The following is a 16,516-nucleotide window of genomic DNA, read 5'->3' as shown; positions in this document are numbered from 1 at the left end:
CACTGTAAGTAATCTAATCTAAAAAAAAAACCTCATTGAGTTTTTTGAGAAGGTCAGCAAGCTTGTAGATGAGGGTAGGACATTTGACGTGGTACACATGGACAAAAGTAAAGCCTTTGACAAGATTCCACATGGTAGGCTGTTGGAGAAAATGCAGAGGCATAGAATTGAGGGCGATTTAACAGTTTGGATTAGAAACTAGCTTTCTGAAAGAAGGCAGCAAGTGGTGGTTAATGGAAAATATTCAGCCTGGAGTCCAGTTACTAGTCACGTGCCACCAGGATCTGTTTTGGAACCACTGCAGGTAAAGGTGAATGGATTAGGAAATTTTCAGACGACACTAAAGTCAGTGTAGTAGTGGACAGTGTGGAAGAATGTTACAGGTTGCAAGGGGACTTGGATAAACTGCAGAATTGGGCTGAGAGGTGGCAAATAGAGTTCAATGCAACTAAATGTGAGGTGATGCACTTTGAGAAGAATAACAGGAAGGCTGAATACTGGCTCAACGGAAAAATTCTTGGCAGTGTTGTGTGCAGAGGAATCTTTGAGTCCATGTACATAGATCCCTGAAAGTTGCCACCCAGGTTGATAGTGCTATTCAGAAGGCAAACAGTGTGTTAGGTTTCATTCGTGGAGGGATTGAGTTCCAAAATTGAAATACCATACTGCAACTATACAAAACACTGGTGCAGTCACACTTGGAATATTGTGTTCAGTTCTGGTGCCCATATTTCCGGAAGGATCTGGAAACATTGGAAAAGGTGCAGAGGAGATTTACCAGAATGTTGCCTGGTCTGGAGAGAAGGTCTTGTGAGAAAAGGCTGAGAGACTTGAAACTCTTCTCATTGGCAAGAATAAGGCTAGAGGGGATTTGATAGAGACATACGAGATGATCAGAGGATTAGAAAGGTAGACAATGGAAGTATTTTTCATAGGATGATGACGTCAGCGTGGGGGGAATGGGGGTGGAACCCTGTTCATGACTCCACCTCTATTCCCCCCAATCCAGTTACAGGCTCCACTCCCACTCCCAGCTCCACACTCACACCAGATCTCAGCTCCCAGCCCTGCCGAGTTTTCACCATCCCTCCAGACATTCCCCTCACTGAGGACAAAGGGTCAGTTCTCAACAAAGGCCTCACCTTCATCCCCCTCCGTCCACATATCAATGAATTTAATACACGCCGTGACGTAGAACAATTCTTCTGTCGCCTCCGTCTCCAAACTTACTTTCAAAAGCAGGACCCCTGCCCACCTTCCGAGGACCCCTTAGCCCACCTCCAACACACTGCATCCACCTGGACACCCCACGCTGGCCTATTACCAGACCTTGACCTCTTCATTTCATACTGCCGCTGGGACATTAACCGCCTCAACCTGTCTACCCCACTTCAACCTTTCACCCTCACAGCGCGCAGCCCTCCAATCGCTTGCTCCAATCCCAAACTCACCATTTTGCCAGCAGATAAAGGGGGCGCAGTGGTAATCTGGTGCACTGACCTCTACACCGCTGAAGCCAAACGCCAACTGAAAGACACCTCTTCCTACTGCCCCCTCGACCATGACCCCACCCCCTATCACCAAACCATCATCTCACAGGCATACAGAACCTCATCACCTCAGGAGATCTCCCACCCACAGCTTCCAACCTCACAGTCTGGGAACCCCACACTGCCCAGTTCTACCCCCTTCCCAAGATCCACATGCCTAACCACCCTGACTGACCCATTTTCTCAGCATGCTCCTGCCCCACTGAACTCATCTCTACCTACTATAACATTGTCTTATCCCCCCAGTCCAGGAACTCCCCATATACGTTCGAGAAACCACCCAAGCCCTCCATCTCCTCCAAGACTTCCGTTTCTCCAGCCCCCAATGCCTCATCTTCACCATGGATATCCAATCCCTCTATACCTCCATCCGCCATGACCAGGGCTTCCAAGCCCTTTGTTTTTTCCTCTCCCGATGTCCTCAACAGTACCCCTCCACCGACACTCTCATTCATTTGGCCAAACTGGTCCTCACCCTTAACAATTTCTCCTTTGAATCCTCCCACTTCCTCCAGACCAAAATGGTAGCCATGGGAACACGTAAGGGCCCCAGCTATGCTTGTCACTTTGTTGGATACATAGAACAGTTGATCTTCCATAATTACATTGGCACCACACCCCACCTCTTCCTCCACTACATTGATGACTGCATTGGTGCCACCTTGTGCTCCCGCGGGGAGGTTGAGCAATTCATCACCTTCACCAACACATTCCACCCTGACCTTAAATTTACCTGGACCATCTCTGACACCGCCCTCCCCTTTCTTGACCTCTCCATCTCCATTAATGACGACCGACCTGACACTGACATTTTTTACAAACCCACCGACTCCCACAGCTACCTGGATTACACTCTTCCCACCCTACGTCTTGCAAAAATGCCATCCCGTATTCCCAATTCCTCCGCCTCTGCTGTATCTGCTCCCAGGGGGATCAGTTCCACCACAGAATACACCAGGTGGCCTCCTTCTTTCGAGACCACAATTTCCCTTCCAACGTGGTTAAAGATGCCCTGCAATGCATCTCATCCATATTCTGCACCTCCGCCCTCAGACCCAATCCCTCCAACCGTAACAAGGACAGAACACGGCGGCACAGTGGTTAGCCCTGCTGCCTCACAGCGCCAGAGACCCGGGTTCAATTCCCGCGACTGACTGTGTGGAGTTTGCACATTCTTCCTGTGTCTGCGTGGGTGCTCCGGTTTCCTCCCACGGTCCAAAGATGTGCAGGTCAGGTGAATTGGCCATGCTAAATTGCCCGTAGTGTTAGGTAAGGCGTAGATGTAGGGGTATGGGTGGGTTGCGCTTCGGCGGGCGGTGTGGACTTGTTGGCCTGAAGGGCCTGTTTCCACACTGTAAGTAAGATAATCTAATCTAATCTAATCTAATCCAATTTAAAACACCCCGGTGCTCATCGTCCACCCTACCAACATTCGCATAAACCAAATCATCCGCCGACTTTTCCGCCATCTCCAAACAGACCCCACCACCAGGGATATATTTCCCTCCCCACCCCTTTCTGCCTTCCGCAAAGACCGTTCCCTCCGTGACTATGCCCCCCACAACCCAACCTGGCATCTTCCCCTGCCACCGCAGGAATTGAAAAACCTGCACCCACACCTCCTCCCTCACCTCTATCCAAGGCTCTAAAGGAGCCTTCCACATCCATCAAAGTTTTACCTGCACATCCACTAATATCATTTATTGTATCCGTTGCTCCCGATGAGGTCCCCTCTACGTTGGGGAGACTGAACACCTCCTAGCAGAGGGCTTTACGGAACATCTCCTGGACACCCGCACCAATCAACCCCACCGCCCTGTGGACCAACATTTCAACTCTCCCTCCCACTCTGCTGAGGACATGGAGGTCCTGGGCCTCCTTCACCACCGCTCCCCTCACCACCAGATGCCTGGAGGAAGAACGCCTCATCTTCTGCCTCCCAACACCTCAACCCCAGGGCATTAATGTGGACTTCAACAGTTTCCTCATTTCCCCTTCCCCGACCTCATCTCAGTTCCAAACTTCCAGCTCAGCACTGTCCCCATGATTTGTCCTGACTTGTCCTACCTGCCTATCTTCTTTTCCAACTATCCACTCCATCCTCCGACCGCCCCCGACCTATCACCTTCATCCCCTCCCCCACTCATCCTATTGTACTCTATGCTACTTTCTCCCCACCTCCACCTTCCTCTAGCTTATCTCTCCACGCTTCAGGCTCTCTGCCTTTATTTCTGATGAAGGGCTTTTGCTCGAAACGTCGATTTTACTGCTCCTCGGATGCTGCCTGAACTGCTGTGCTCTTCCAGAACCACTAATCCAGAATCTGTACCCCACCACATCACTTTGCCCCACAATCGCGGTATCTGGCTGTGCACAAGGAGGAGTGGCTACAGTCTGTACTGGGATGCCCTGGGGCCCTGAAACACATGGTAAAGACTAAAATGACCAGAGCATTGAGAGCCCCACCACATTGTTTGCATATTCTTTTGTTTTTACTCTGTTCTTGCCTTCCCTTGTTTTTTCTTAATAAAGCTGTGAAATGAACTCAGGCATCTCGATCCAAGACTCGGGATATTTTCACCACATCACAAGGCATCGACTCTAACTTCCCTTGTCCCTTAGCCTGCTGAGTCGCGCCTGAATCCGCAATTGGGAGGAAGGGGCGGAACAGGAGGACTGAGCAGCGGCCGGTCGTCAAATAGAGTGAGTGAGGAGCGGGGCCAACGCATTCTCGGGGAGTGAACGCTTCAGGATTGGTCAGAAAGCCAACTATTTTGCAGGATTGATCATTCTAACTACATAGTGGAGCATTAAACCTCTCCCATGAATCAATGTGAGATTTTTAAGAAATAGTTGTGATGTAAATCTGATAACGTACATTAGGGAGATTTAAACAATCCTTCGATAAACACATGGGTGATTTTGCAGGGGACGAGCTGAGAATAATTCATAGGTCGGCGTGAATAATTCACAGGTCGTTTTACACAACTCGAGTAAGAAACTTACTTTGAAACTCCCAGAACAATTGGTAATTTACTTACCTGGCTAATATGGTTAAGTTGGACCGAATAATCTATTTGCATAGTAATCATCTCAATGACTGTAACTCGACAGAGCAATTGTTGATGACTTATATTTCACCCAGGATCCTATGCAGATATAAATATTCTCTATAAATTCACTGACAATCTCAGACGCACGCGCAGTTTAGTTTCCATGTGGAGCATGCGCAGTATCACATTGATTTGGACACACAGAGAGAGACATGGAGCTGCTTTCTCCGGCAGCGGCTGCGATCGGCTTCAGAGAGCGGTGCTCAGAGCCGGTGTGTGGGAGAAAGGAGCGGAGAGATTTCACAAATCCCGGATAAAGGTTAAAAATAACTCGATAAAGACCTTCCAGGCCCGGGTAAGGAGGCGGCGGTCTCTGATCAGAGAAGGGGCCCAGGGTCACGGCCGCCATTTGTTTGAGGGAAGAGGGAGCGCGGGCCTCAGGGCCGCCATCTTGAGAAGGTCAAGGTGCAGGAGGGCGGGGCTCTCGGGGTCTGTAGAACAATCAGAGGAAAGGGAAGACCCATTGTTACTGATTAATCCCACGGACACAGCGTCACTGGGCGGTCCCGCAGGAATATCCTCTCTCAGTCCTGCTGGGATGGTTCACCCAGTCAGAACCAGCAGCTCTCCTCTCTCAGCTCCCCTTCTGTCCTTCCTGCAGCATCTGTCCCCTGGGACATTGAGCTGCCTGTCCTGTCCCGTCCGTCCCTCAGCTGTGTTTCTGTAATACCTGTGATATCCTAGTCCCACCTTAAATTACTTCACTAAAGACAGGAATGCACCCGAAGGGTTTTTCTTAACATCAGCAATTGTTTAATACTCACTTGCAGGTTTTTAATTACATCGTTTTTGAAGCATTTAATTCAGGTTTAATCATTTGCAATGGTGGGATTTGAACCTGTGTTTAGAGAACATTTGCTGAGTTTCTGGATAAATTGAATCACATTAATGCCACTTGGCCATCACTTCGCCTGCTCGCAGGTTGCGCATCCCAGTGCAACAAGAATCAAAACCCTTTATTCCTGCACAATTGTTTGGTCCTGCATTCTGGTGATATCACTCAATGCCTCTCCATGTGGGATCCCTCACTGTGTGGATCTACTTGCTGCCTCTGTCAGTGTCTCTCACTCTTGTAGATACTCCAGATCCTAAGCCAACAGAATTCTCCACTCCAGAGAGACGCAGCAGCGCAGGCCAGGAATGCAGACTGGGGATTTCCAGATCTCTGTGGGGCTCAGTGCCATTCTACATGTGTAACCCTCACAGCCTCAGTCTAGTTTCCCATTTTGCCTATTTTTGTGTCTTCTACAGGTACTCAGGGAGTTCCTGACTCAATAGACTTGCCAACAGCTGGTTGGGAAGATGGTTGGTCAGCCAGAAAGACAAATGTCAGGGAGGTCAGGAGCCTTCAATAAATCCTGCAGTGAGGTAAGATACTCACAGTGCACAGAGCAGAGAGCAATAAGTGGGCACCAAACATCGGCTAACAAGACATGATATAGATACAGTGCTGGAGGGGGAGCACAGTACAGGCACACCCCAGGGTCAATCACCGCCCTTACTTTAAGTTTTATTGTACTGAGACGGCATCGGGAGTTCCCAGTTTTCAATCCAGACATGTGCTGTCTTGGTGAGCATCAGGAAACCAGAGCGGAAAACAGGCCTCCCACGAGAGGGTGTTCTGGGATCTTTCTGTTCCCTGTTCCCTCACCAACACAGCATCTATGTCTTGTCTTGTGGACCAGTGTCTTCAATCATTCTAAATCCTATTACAGTTCCTGTCACTGTCATCTCCTCCCCTCTCACCAATTATTTCACATATTTGAAATCTCCAGTCCAAACGACCATCAATATCGATGTAATTTGCTTCAGTTTCTACAACATGCCTTGTCTCGATAGTCGCCTCCTCCATCAACTGGGGATATAGGGTCAGTTTCGTCCATGGTTTCCAAAATGGAATGAGTCGCATTTGTACGTGTTTGGCACATAACCCTTGAAATCTTCTCCTCTCCATGTACCTGCCAAAGTTTCTTTTCCATGTTTTAATTGTACTTGTTTCTCCCATTTCCTCTGGCAGTCCATTCCGTCCATGCACCATCCTCTGTGGGAAATGTTGCCCCTCAGCTCCCTCTTAAAATCCTTGCTCTCTCACCACACGTTTATGCCTCCTGCTATGGACTCACCTACCCTTGGCTATTCACCTTACTTAGGCCCTACATAGTTTCATAAATCTTTAAAATGTCACCTCGTGGTCTCCTCTGCCCAGGGGAAATATAGACAACAATGTTACCAATATCTCCAACTCATGCACTCAATGCTCTGACCAATGAAGATAAGTGTGCCAATTGTCGTTTTCAACACCCTGTCGCCCTGTGATGCCAGTCCAAGGAACAATGTAACTGCACCCCTTGGTCTCTCCCTTTTCTATAAAACTGTCCAGGGCCCAACCATTACCCGTGTTAGTCCTCCCTGGTTTGTCTGAACTAAATCCAACATCTGAATTAAACTCCATCTTTCATTCCTTGGCCCACTGGCCCAGTTGATTAACATCCCCTTCGATAACTATATTCCCTGCCCACTCTTCCACTAATCTTGGTATCCACAAACATACTAACAGGGACTGCTATCTTTTCACTCAGATTGTTTATGTAAATAGTGCACAACAGTGGTCCCAGCACCAATCCTTACAGCACACTGCTGGTCAGAGGCCCCAGTCTGAACAACAACCTTCTCCCACCATCCACTGCCTCTCACTGTCATCCCATTTTGTATCCAGTTGGCAAGCTCTTCCTGATCCTTTGTTATCTATTGTTACTAACCAATGTATCATGCTACACCCTGAACAAGGGTTTGCAGAAGCCAGAAACAATGTCTGTTGCTCTGCCTTCATCTATCTTCTTGGTCACATCTTGAGCAAACTCCAGTCAAGTTTGTGAGACATGTTTTCCCATGCACAAAGCCATGCTGGCTCTTCGTAAACAGGCCTTATCGTTCCAAATGCATGTAAGGCCTATCTCTCAGAATGACCTCCAACAACTGACCCACCCTGATGTCTCGCTCATCAGTCTGTAGTTCCCTGGCTTTCTCTTGCAGCCTTTCTTAATTAATGATGCAACATTATAATCATAGTCAGGGAGTCATCCCACACTGTTCGCTTAGCGCTAACATACTTTAAAACGGATCTCATCCCACCTGCCTGTTCCTGGATCATATCCCTTCAAACCTCTCCTATTCCTGTACTAATCCAAATGTCTTTTAAACTTTGTAATTGTCCCCATTTTCACCCGTTCCTTGGGAAGTTCATTTCACACACAACCCGCCCTCTGTGTAACAATGTGCCTCTCATGTCTTTTTTTAAAAATATCTCTCCTTTTAAACATAAAAATGTAGTGCCTTGTCTTGAACTCCCATGTCAATGGGAAAAGGCAACTCTATTTATCCCGCTCATGATTTTATAAACTTCTATGAGGTCATCTGTCAACACTCAGGTTTCAGTGAAAAATACCAACCTATTCAGCCTTTCTTTATACTGAAGCCTTTCGTACCCAGCCACATCCCAGTAAATCTCCTCCCAAGCCTTTCCAGCTTAATCATATCCTTCCTGTAACTGGTCACAGTATTCCAGAAGAGGACTCACCAATGGCCTGGATAATCTCAATCTGACTTCCCAACTCCTATATCCAAAGGACTGAGCGATGAAAGCAAGTGAGGCAAGCACCTTTTTTTAAACTATCCTGTCTCTCCATGTTGCAAACTTCAAAGAATTATGTAGCTGAACCCTGAGGTTCTTCTGTTCTCCAACACTACCGAAGGTCTTGTATTAATTGTATAAGCTCTGCCCATTTTTGTTGTACCAAATGCATTACCTTGCATTTATTCAGATTGAACTCCATCGACAGTTTTTCAGCCATTCACACATTTCATCAGGATCCCTTTGTAATCTCAGAAAACCTTCTTCACTGTCCACAATGCCACCCTCCAGTCTAACAGCCGATCACACAAAGCACTCTATGGTACAAATATCTCTGCTAGGGTCCCTACAATATCTTCACCAGTTTCCCACAATGTCCTGAGATCCATTTGATCAGGTCCTGGGGATTTATCTACCTTTGTGTTTTAAAACCTCCAGCACCTCCTTTTCTGTAATGTGGACTCATTTCAAGACATTGAGTCATAGAGATGTACAGCACGGAAACAGGTCCTTCGGACCAACTCCTGCATGGCGTTTCTATTCACATTTGCCATAATTTTGCCAATATCCCTCTGAACCCTTGCTATTCATACACCCATCCACATGCCTTTTAAATGTATTTCTATCAGCCTCCACTATTTGCTCTGGCAGCTTATTCCATCCACTTTGCGGGAGCCAGTTGTCCTTTAGATCCCTTTGAAAAGTTTCCCTCATTTGGGGAAATGACCTTGTCTGTGTTGACCCTGTCGATGACCATCATGATTTTAAACACCTTTTATCGGTTAACTCCTCAGCTTCCCATGTTCAACGTAAAACAGCCCCAGCCTATTCAGGCTTCTCCCTGAAGGACAAACCCTCCAACCCTGGCAATATCTTTGGTCATTTCTTCTGAACCCTTTCATGTTCCACGACATCCTTCCGATGGCATTAAGACCCGATTTGCACACAGTATTCCAATAGTGGTCAGGCCAGACACTGTTTAGTTCCCTGAGTGCCCAGTCTTTAATCACAGTAAGTTCCAAAGTGAAATATTTGTTTCGGATCTTGTAGTTTCACACATCGTTGGCTTCAATGATCATTAAGGATACCGGGTTTGTCCCGAGCTCTTCTTTTGCTCTTAATATACTTGTTGAGTCTCTTTGGATTCTACTTAACTATCTTGTGTTCCCTTTTTACATTCCTGATTTCCATCCTAAATGTATTTCTACAGCCCCGATGCTCTTGAAGGGATTCCCTTGAGTCATCCAGTTATATCTGACATGTGATCCCTTTTTTCTTGACCACAGCCTCGAAACTCAGCCAGTGTTTCCTAATTCAGTCAGCATTGAGCTGCACACTAACAGGGACACACTGGTGCTGAATGCTCCTTTTATCTCGGTTTTAAAATATTCCGACTTCCCAGAATTTCCTTTATCTGCAAATAGCCTCCCCAGACCTACTTTTAAAATTCATGTCTAATACTATCTTGCTCCATTGAATAACTTTAACTTGTGGACCAGGCCTGTCCTTTTCCATCGCTATTTTCAAACTAATACAATTGTGGTAACTTTCCAAAGTGCTCCCCCGCTAACACCTCAGTCCCGTTCCCGACCTTGTTTCCCAAGGGGAGGTCAGGTTTAGCCCCATTCTCCAGTTGGGCCACTTACATAATGACTGGGAGTTTTTGGAACACACTTATCAAATTCCTTCCCTCCAAATGCTTAACTTAGTAGCAATCCCAGTCCAGGTTTGGAACGGTTAAGATCCCCTATCATTACAACCTGATTATTCGAAGAGATATCTGAAATCTCCTGACATATTTGCTCCTTCATCTCCCATTGCTTATCGCTGTAGTCCGACCGTAGAAAACTAATGGCCTATTTTTATTTCTCAGTTCCACTAATATCGCTTAACTGGGCGATCCTGCATGAATACTCCCTCTAGGTACTGCTGGGATGTTTCCCCCAATCAAAACCACCAGCTCTCCTCCTGTTTTGCCTCCTGTTCTATCCTTCCTGTAGCATCTGTCTCCGGAATATTGAGCTGCTGGTCCTGTTGCTCCCTTAGCAGTGTTTCCATAATAGCTATGGTATCCCAATCCCATGTTCCCATCCATGTCTGGGTTCATCTGCCTTATCTGTCTGGCTCTTTGCATTGAAATAACTGCAGTTTAATCTACCAGTTTTCCCTAATTGTCTGCTATGTTCTTGCCTGCCTTCTCTACTTATATTGCTCTCTTGAACATTTGTACCAGCCTCAACTTTCTTTCTGGCCTTATGGCTCTTGGGGTGACACAGCCCTGTCAGACAGGTTTAAATCCTCTCGAGCAGCTCCAGCAACGTTCCCCACCAGATGTGGGTCCCTCTCCTGCTCCCAGTTCAGGTGTATTCCCCACCCTGTCTATCTGTGCTAACACCTGCAGACATCCAGGGAATTGCCCACCAAGGTCCCTGTGTTCCTCAGTACTCCAGGTGAACCTTTCATTCATGATGTATATCATTCGTTTATTAGACTTCCTGCAGTGCATTACCTCAGTGATCAGAAGTAAATTCTGTCTGACATTACTCTGCTCAGTTTATCATCTGATCGATATCAGACTGTAGCCTGAGACCATCCCCCTCACTATGGACAACATCCTCACATTCCGTGTTATCTGCAAACCTACTAATGTTACCTTCTGCTTTCACATCCGAATGATTAATGTCCATAAGGAACAGCGATGGTTCCTGCACAGATCCCTGTGGTACACCCGCTGGGCAAAGGCTTTCAATCACAAAACCAACCCTCCAACAATTGTGCAGCCAATTTACTAACTTACCTTGGATCTCATGGGATCTTCCCTTTTGGACCAGCCTTCCCTGTGGAACCTTGTCAAAGACCTTAATGAACTCCATATAAACCACATCATCTGCACTGTCCTCATCAATATCCGAGGACAGTCATCTAGCAGATCCATACGGACAATCCCTAATGAAATTGCGGGGGTATCCGTTTTTGGCGAATACATTGTATAGGTGTTCTTCTTCCTCTTTTTGCAGTTCTGGTGTACTGCAGTGAGTTGTGGCCCTTTTGAACAGTGTTTTGATGCAACTTCTTTTGTGTGTGTTGGGGTGGTTGCTTTCATAGTTTAGGACCTGGTCTGTGTGTGTAGCTTTCCTGTATAAGTTTGTGGTAAATTCTCCGTTCGGTGTTCTCTGTAACCTCACGTCTAGGAATGGGAGTTGGTTGTCCTTTTCTTCCTCTCTCGTGAATCGGATTCCTGTGAGTGTGGAGTTGATGATCTGGTCTGTGTTCTCTATTTCTGTGTTTTTAATAATTACAAAGGTGTCAACCACATATCTGACCCAGAGTTTGGGTTGAATTTGCGGTAAGACTGTTTGTTCTAACCTTTGCATTACCGCTTCTGCTATGAGTCCAGAGATGGGTGAGGCCATGGTTGTGCCGTTGATTTGTTCATATATTTGGTTGTTGAATGTGAAGTGTGTTGTGAGGCACAGGTCCAGTAGTTTGAGTATGCCGTCTTTGTTGATAGGTTCACCGTCCTGTTGTCTGTTCTGTATGTCCAGCAGGTTGGCTATTGTTTCTCTGGCTAGGGCTTTGTCGATAGGGGTGAACAGTGACGTTACATCGAATGAGACCATGGTTTCTTCCTTGTCTATGTATATATTTCTGATGATGTCCAAGAAATCCTGCGTTGATTGTACAGTGTGTCTGCATCTGCTGATCAGGTGTTTCAGTTTCTGCTGCAGTTCTTTAGCCAGTTTGTGTGATGGTGTCCCAGGTAGTGATACTATGGGTCTGAGTGGGATGTCTGGTATGTACACTTTAGGTAGTCCATAGAATCTGAGGATGTTGTTGCTTTCAGTTTTCAATCTCTGTAGGTCAGACCTGGTTATCTGTCCATTTTTTTGTTGGTTTCTCAGTGTGTTGTTTATCCTATTGGTGAGCTGTGGGGTGTGGCAAACTCCACGCAATTACATCCACAGATGCCTCAGGGAAAGACAACGGAACGAAGACATGCCACGACTCAAAAGACTAGCCACACTACCATACATCAAGAACATTTCGGAACTGACAGCCAGACTACTGCGACCACTAGGACACATAACGGCACACAAACCAACAGCCACTCTCAGACAACAACTCACCAGGACGAAGGACTTGACACCCAGCATGAGCAAAACCAATATAGTGTACAAAATCCCATGCAAGGACTGCACAAAACACTACCTAGGTCAAACAAGAAGGCAGCTAAGGATCCGCATCCTGAACACCAACTACCTACGACTAGCTATCCTTCATAGCCACACACGCAGATGACAAGCAACATAAGTTCGACTGGGACAGCACGACTATTATAGGACAAGCTAAACAGAGAACAGCCAGGGAATTCCAGGAGACATTGCACTCATCCACAGTTTCAATCAATAATTACATCGACCTGGACCCAATATACCAGCCACTGCAGTGGACAGCTGGAACTAACAACTGGAAGCGTCAGATACAAATCACTATAAATGCCGAAAGATCACAGAAGCGCTTCACAGGAGGCTCCCAAGCCCTGAGGATGTCACCTAGACAGGGGACGAAATGTCTGCAACACAAATGCCCAACTCGGCGAACAGAACCGCAACAACGAGCACACGAGCTACAATCTTCTCACAAACTTTAAAGCCCTTTAGACTCTCCGAAGCTCCGTCATGAACAAGCCACCATCTCTCTATTTCCTCAGCCTTCTTCAGTGTCTGCATCTCTCTCTGTATCTTCCAGTAACGTTCTTTAGTTACTGCAGGTCTGCCTAGCTCCCCAGATAACCTGTTCCATCCCATACAACTCCCTCAATCACGGTAACACCCTCTGCTCTGTCTAACCCTCCTCTTTCCCACTGTCTTCCAGGCACACGGCGATCCTGTAAGAGAGCAGTGCGGAATGGGATGTTATAAATCTCAGCTGAGGCTTGATGCCGACCATTCCCTGGGAGTCACAAGGGGAGAGACCCTGAGAGAGAGCAGCATAGAGCGGGAGAATATACATCAGCAGCGAGGATCAAGGCCGACTGGGACCTGGTGTTGGATAAAAAGCAGAGCAGGAGGCTCGAAATCAGCACCGAGTCACAGAGGGAGTGACCGTGTGAGGGAGCAACTTGGAGCAGGAGCTTGAGGCTGACTCACACCTGGGAGAATATAAATCAGCACTGAGGATCGAGGCCTAGTTGTACCTGGGAGTCACAGAGACGGTGACCCTGTGAGGTTGCAGACTGGAGTGAGAGCTGGACGATTACACGTCCGAGGAGACACATCACTGTGTGTGCACGTGTCCCTCCCTTGTTCTGTGTTTGTGTGTGTGTGTATGCGTGTGTGTCCCCTTCCCTCGCTGTGTGTGTATCACTCCTCACTGTGTGTGCGTGTCCCTCCCTCGCTGTGTGTGTGCGTGTCCCTCCCTCGCTGTGTGTGCGTGTCCCTCCCTCGCTGTGTGTGTGCGTGTCCCTCCCTCGCTGTGTGTGTGCGTGTCCCTCCCTCGCTGTGTGTGTGCGTGTCCCTCCCTCGCTGTGTGTGTGCGTGTCCCTCCCTCGCTGTGTGTGTGCGTGTCCCTCCCTCGCTGTGTGTGTGCGTGTCCCTCCCTCGCTGTGTGTGTGCGTGTCCCTCCCTCGCTGTGTGTGTGCGTGTCCCTTCCTCGCTGTGTGTGTGCGTGTCCCTCCCTCGCTGTGTGTGAGCGTGTCCCTCCCTCACTGTATGTGTGTTTGTGTGTGCGTATGTCTGCGTGTCTCCCTCCCTCACTTTGTGCGTGTCCCCTCTCGCTTTCTCAGCACAAATCCCACCCTTGCTGTGTGTGTGTCCCTCCCTCGCTTTGTTTGTGTGTGTCCCTCCCTCGCTTTGTTTCTGTGTGTCCCTCCCTCGCTTTGTTTGTGTGTGTCCCTCCCTCGCTGTGTTTGTGTGTGTCCCTCCCTCGCTGTGTTTGTGTGTGTCCCTCCCTCGCTGTGTTTGTGTGTGTCCCTCCCTCGCTGTGTTTGTGTGTGTCCCTCCCTCGCTGTGTTTGTGTGTGTCCCTCCCTCGCTGTGTTTGTGTGTGTCCCTCCCTCGCTGTGTTTGTGTGTTTCCCTCCCTCGCTGTGTTTGTGTGTGTCCCTCCCTCGCTGTGTTTGTGTGTGTCCCTCCCTCGTTGTGTTTGTGTGTGTCCCTCCCTCGTTGTGTTTGTGTGTGTCCCTCCCTCGCTGTGTTTGTGTGTGTCCCTCCCTCGCTGTGTTTGTGTGTGTCCCTTCCTCGCTGTGTTTGTGTGTGTCCCTCCCTCGCAGTGTGTGCGTGTGTGTGTTTCCCTCCCTCGCAGTGTGTGTGTGTGTCCCTCCCTCGCAGTGTGTGTGTGTGTGTGTGTCCCTCCCTCGCAGTGTGTGTGTGTGTGTGTCCCTCCCTCGCAGTGTGTGTGTGTGTGTCCCCCTTGTGCTGTGAGTATGTGTCCCTCTTGATGTGTATGTGAGTGTCACTCCCTCACTGTGTGTCTGTGTGTGTCCCCTTCGCTGTGTGTCTGCGTGTATCCCCTTAACTGTGTGTGTGTGTATGTGTGTCCCCTTCCCTCGCTTTATGCATATGTGTGTCTCTCTTGTGTGTGCGTGTGTCACTCCTTGCTCTGTGTTTGTGTCCTTCCCTCACTGTGTGAGTGCATATTCCCATTTACTGTGTGTGCGTGTGTCCCTCCCTCGCCGTGTCTGTGCATGTCCCCTCTCCCTGTGTGTGCGTGCTTCCTGTCAATGTCTGTCCACATGCCCTGCCCCTTGACGTGTGTGTGCTTGTCCCTCCTTCACTCTGAGTCCCTCCCATGTTACGTGTGTGCATGTCCTTCAATCCCTCGCTGTGTGTGTGTGTGTCTCCCTCACTCTGTGTGTGTCGCTCGCTTGCTGTGTGTGTGTCCCTCCCTCGCTGTGTGTGCGTTTCGCTCCCTCGCTGTGTGTGTGCATCCCACTGTCGCTGTGTGTGCGTACCCTTCCCTTGCTGTACGTTTGCATGTCCCTGCCTTGCTGCGTCTCTCAGCAAGTCAGTTGCTCGCTGTGTGTGTGCGCGCGCCTCTTTCGCTTGCTGTGTGTTTCCCTTCCTCTAGTGTGTACGTGTCGCACTCTCACATGTTTGTGTGTCCTCTCTTCGCTGCATGTTCTTCACTTGCTATGTGTGTGCATGTCCCTCCCTCGCTCTGTGTGTGAGAGTGTGTCTCCCTCCTTCGCTGTGAGTGTGCGTATGCCCCCTCACTGTGTGTGTGTGTGTGTGTGTGTATGTGTGTATGTGCGTGTCCCTCCATCGCTGTGTATGTGTGAGTTTCTCCCCCTTGCTCTGTCTGTGTCCTTCTTGGTGTGCGTGCGTGGCCCTCCCTCGCTGTGTGTGCATGTACCCCTCTCTTGCTCTGTGTCTGTGTTTGCGTGTGTCCATCCCTCACTGTGTATGCATGTCCCTCCCTGACTGTGTGTGTGCGTGTCCCCCTCTTGCTGTATATGTCTGTTTTTGTGTGCTTCCACAAGCACGTGTCGCTCCCCCGCTGTATGTAGTGTCCCTCCCTCGCTACATGTGTGTTTGTGTTTGCGTGTGTCCGTCCCTCGGCACGTGTGTGTCCGTCCCCCGGCGTGTGTGTGTCCGTCCCCCGGCGTGTGTGTGTCCGTCCCTCGGCGTGTGTGTGTCCGTCCCTCGGCGTGTGTGTGTCCGTCCCTCGGCGTGTGTGTGTGTCCGTCCTTCGGCGTGTGTGTGTCCGTCCCTCGGCGTGTGTGTGTGTCCGTCCCTCGGCGTGTGTGTGTCCGTCCCCCGGCGTGTGTGTGTGTCCGTCCCTCGGCGTGTGTGTGTCCGTCCCTCGGCGTGTGTGTGTGTCCGTCCTTCGGCGTGTGTGTGTCCGTCCCTCGGCGTGTGTGTGTCCGTCCCTCGGCGTGTGTGTGTCCGTCCCTCGGCGTGTGTGTGTCCGTCCCTCGGCGTATGTGTGTCCGTCCCTCGGCGTGTGCGTGTCCCTCTCTCGCTGTGTGTGTCTGTGTTTGTGTGCTTTCTCATGCATGTGTCGCTCCCTCACTGTCTGTGTGTGCGTGCGTGTCCCTCTCTCGCTCTATGTGTGGGTGTGTATGTGCCTGCTTGCTGTGTGTTCACGTCACTCCCTCGTTGTGTGTGCATCCCTTCCCTTGCTCTTTGTGTATATCCCCCAAACTGCATGTGCACAATTCCACTCGCTGTGTGAGTGCATGTCCCCCCTTGCTGTGTGTGTGTGTGTGTGTGTGTGTGTCCCT

The 16,516-nt window shown here is 49.0% G+C and overlaps 1 long non-coding RNA gene across 4 annotated transcripts in view; it reads left to right on the top strand.

Moving 5' to 3' along the window:
• Window positions 1–4,857: 4,857 nt before the first annotated feature.
• LOC148133964 (uncharacterized) overlaps window positions 4,858–16,516 on the top strand; it is a 52,352-nt gene continuing 40,693 nt past the window's right edge. For 2 of the 4 annotated variants that reach the window (XR_015755986.1, XR_015755987.1), the window contains exon 1: window positions 5,917–6,031. This is a non-coding gene — a long non-coding RNA (uncharacterized LOC148133964). Of the gene's footprint in view, window positions 4,959–5,916; window positions 6,032–13,182; window positions 13,577–16,516 lie in introns of those variants that run through there. The other 2 variants (XR_015755988.1, XR_015755989.1) reach the window with 2 other exon arrangements.

Source organism: Chiloscyllium plagiosum, unplaced genomic scaffold (genome assembly GCF_037043375.1).
Source record: "Chiloscyllium plagiosum isolate Xiang-an unplaced genomic scaffold, Cpla_swu_hap1 HiC_scaffold_156, whole genome shotgun sequence".
NCBI lineage: Eukaryota > Metazoa > Chordata > Chondrichthyes > Orectolobiformes > Hemiscylliidae > Chiloscyllium > Chiloscyllium plagiosum.
Note: the sequence above shows the minus strand (reverse complement) of the source record. Positions and strands in the feature narration are given on the sequence as shown.